Source organism: Pipistrellus kuhlii, unplaced genomic scaffold (genome assembly GCF_014108245.1).
Source record: "Pipistrellus kuhlii isolate mPipKuh1 unplaced genomic scaffold, mPipKuh1.p scaffold_m20_p_21, whole genome shotgun sequence".
In the NCBI taxonomy this organism is placed as follows: domain Eukaryota; kingdom Metazoa; phylum Chordata; class Mammalia; order Chiroptera; family Vespertilionidae; genus Pipistrellus; species Pipistrellus kuhlii.
The window spans coordinates 14,805,633-14,809,341 of NW_023425520.1; positions in this window are offsets into that span (position 1 = coordinate 14,805,633).

Here is a 3,709-nt window from a genome sequence, read left to right on the forward strand (position 1 = left end):
CCACCCTCCTCGGTCTCGTGCCCGTGCCCGTGGCCCTTCGGGGCTTCAGGGCGGGTGTGCTGGGTCTCCACACACCCTCGTCCCAGTCCTCCACGCGTGTGGTCTCGGGGCTCCCGTGAGCCCAGGAACAGCGGGTAACCCCGTCCCCCGCCCCCGCCCTTAGCGGTCACCGTTTTCCTGCGGGCGCTTCGCCCACCTCGGCAGCAGGTGACCTGAGTCACAATGAAAAAGGGAGGGTGAGTGCCCGGATCCAGCAGGCCAGCTGCCGGCCCAGAGAGCCGCCGAGGGTCTTACAGGGGCCCGGGGACCGCAGACGGGAATCGTCAGAAGCTGGTGTTCTAGAAGGTGGGCTGTGACCAGAGGGAACACGGCGCGGACAAAAAGCACCCGAAACCCTGACTCCGGGAGACGCTCCGGGCGCTCTGAGCTCCCTCCGGCCCTGAGGGTCTGCCGTCGTCCGGTGGGGAGAGAGGAGGCAGCTGGGGAAATGGGGCCACGGGCTGCAGCAGCAGGAATGGCTTTGGTTTGTTGTTTTTCACTTTCCTTCTACAGGAAGGAACACACACACACACACACACACACTTAAAAAATCAAACAGTGCAGAGAAATGAAAAGAATGTTCTCCAGCTGACCTCGCTCCCCACACCCCGTTTCTAGTCTAGCTCCGGCTTTCAAACACATCTGTGCTGTGCTTGTGTCCCCCCGGCCCCCCCTCCCCCCGCCCCAACACTGCTCCTGCTTCCATTCTTGGTTTCTCCGTTCCAGTTCCTGTCCCTCGAGAGGTAAGAACTGGTCCCATGTCTTCATCTGGCTCCTCCTCGGCCGTCCATTCCGTGACTGGGTTCCCTGGCGGTTACCGTCACGTGAGGCTGAGCTCAGGCTCTCCATTGAGCTGCATCATTTCGGGGGGCTGTCTCCATCCTCGCTGCCTACGGTGAGACGCCTCTGTGTCTGAGATCACCACCCTCACCTCCCGCTGCCGTAGCATTCGGGCTCCCGTCTTTACCTACGTTTTCTGTGTCCCTGTCAGTCAGCGTCTCTGGCAGAGCCATCATTGTCTTTCAAATGTTGTTTGTGAGTTGATTCACCACAAACTGAAAAGGCATTGGTGTCATTCCAACCTTGCGACTACTCCTTCCTGGAGGACACCCTGCTGTCATCCAGAAAACAGGGCAACCATATGTCATTGGAACGGAGAGATGAGCGCTCCAAGTGTCAAGGTCAAACAGGATTCCTTAGACTCAACCTCACAGACTTCCGGTGGAAGCACTCACCAGCCGGGGACCCTGTTCTCTCCAGGAAAGCTTCTCCTCTGGCTGTTCTTCTCTCAGACCTGCCCACCCTGTGCTTCTTGACTGCGAAGATGTGTTTGGCTTCTTCAGATCAATTTTTTTTTTTGTCTGTTCTCCAGGAGTCAACTGTTACGTCTGTTCCATGGGGTCTTCTCTCGGTTTCCTGCTGGTTTCTTCTGAACTTTGGGTTGTTTTTGTAGGTATGCAGGCGCAATGGGAAAGGTTGAGACCAGTGTCCTGTTTTCCATGGGTCCGTGGACTGCTCCCTAGGACGAGGAGAGGGAGGGCAGGGCTGTGACAGACGCCAGGGGAGCTATGTCAGGTGCATGCAGGTGTTTGTTCATCACTCTCTCCTTGCAGGTGTTTGTTCATCACTCTCTCCTTCCAGCATCGCGTCTCTGTGATCAGTTCCGATTGATGACCATCAGAGTCCCAGGGCAGCTTTCGAGGCTCTCTTCAGGGTTCTGCTTCTCAGATCTGAGAAACTATGTTTATTTCTAAAAAAGCACTGTGACTATTTTTTAAAATTCTATATAATAAAGAGGTAATATGCAAATTGACCATTATGCCTTCACATAAGATGGCTGCCCCATGTGGTCACAAGATGGCCACCACAAGATGGATGGTAGGGTAGGGCAGTTGTGGGTGATCAAGCCACCAGGGGAGGGCAGTTAGGGGTGACCAGGACAGCAGAAAAGGGCAGTTGGGGGCAATTGGGCCGGCAGAGGAGCAGTTAGGCATTGATCAGGCTGGCAGGGGAGTGGTTAGCAGGTGATCAGGCTGACACATAGAAGCCATTAGGGTCAGTCAGGCAGGCGAGCAGTTAGGAGCCAGCAACCCCAGATTGTGAGGGGGATGTCCCACTGCTGGTTTAGGCCCGACTGATGTGGGATTGAGCCTAAATGGGCAGTGGGACATCCCCCGAGGGGTCCCAGATTGGAGAGGGTGTAGGCTGGGCTGAGGTATACCCTTCCCCCTCTCCCCCCCCCCCCCCCCCCCCCCCGTGCATGAATTTCATGCACTGGACCTCTAATATACATTTGTATAGATGCCAGAGAGGAAGGGAGAGGGAGATAGAAACATCAGTGATGAGATTCATTGTTCAGCTGCCTCACACGCCCCACACTGGGGATCGAGCCTGCAACCTAGCTGTGCCCTGACCCGGAATGGAATCGTGACCTCCAGGTTCATAGGTTGATGCTCACTGGGGCGTCACTGATACTTATATGCAACCAGGGTTGTGAGTGACTGGCCCTGAGGTGTCCTTTGAGAAAGATGTGGTCTGATTTCTGAGACCATCTTCTGCTTGGAGTGTAGCAAAGGGCAAAGGAGACAAAACGTCTTGGAAGATCAGAGAGCTTTGCTGAGCCATGGGTTGCAGTCCCTGTACGTATAGCAGCTACAGCTTAGCTTCTCCCCAAATGCTCTCACGTCCATGAAAGAGCTCTAAGCAGAGTCACAGTGAGGGCAGCTGGTGTCATGTGTTACATTGGACATTTCACTTTGGGACCGTCCTTTTGGTTTGTCTTCTGTGGTCGCTGAGCCCTGGGAGAGTGGAACTGCTTGGGATGAACTTTGCAGAGGCTGACGAAGCCCCGTCCACTCCTGTGAGGGACAGGCGGGGACCAGCTGCAGCCAGGAACCCAGGCTGAGCCAGACCCTCTGCTGAGCCGGGCCAGCTGTGCAAATTGGGAACAGAGGCCGTGACTCTCATTTCTGTGGCTTTTGTTTGCACATGCAGTTGGTTTGAGGGGAAGCTGGGTAATAAGGAGTTTCTTTCATATTGTTCACAATTGGCACATTTCTACGTTGTTGATTAAGCCTTTGTGCTCGTTTGAAACACCCTGGTGAGCTATTTTGGACATCGTGCCTGGGCATCGTTAGTGGTGTGAAATGGACCAGGGAGTGGATGTTTGGTTCGGGGTGCTGCCCAAGTCCTGTGAGACTCTTAGGGCACGAGGCAGACAGCTGCAGAGGGGCTGCAGGCAGGAAACGGGGGGTCAGGACAGTGAGAGCAGGAGCGTGTGAGCATATGGCTGCCTGCTAGGGGCTGGCCCACCCAGGCTCACGCTGGACGGGCCCAGGTACCACGGGCCTTCCTTCTGTGCCTGCGGTGGGGAACCTTTTTTTCCGCAAAGGGCCACTTGGAGATGGATATATATATATATATATGATTTTTACAGAGAGGAAAAGAGAGGGATAGAGAATTGGAAACATCGATGAGAGAGAATCATCAGTCAGCTGCCTCTTGCACACTCCCTACTGGGGATGTGCCTACAACCAAGGTACATGCCCTTGACCGGAATCGAACCCAGGAACTTTCAGTCCGCAGGCCGACACTCTATCCACTGAGCCAAACCGGTTTCTGCCATTTGGATATTTGTAACATCATTTGAGGGCCATAAAGAAAGATCCAC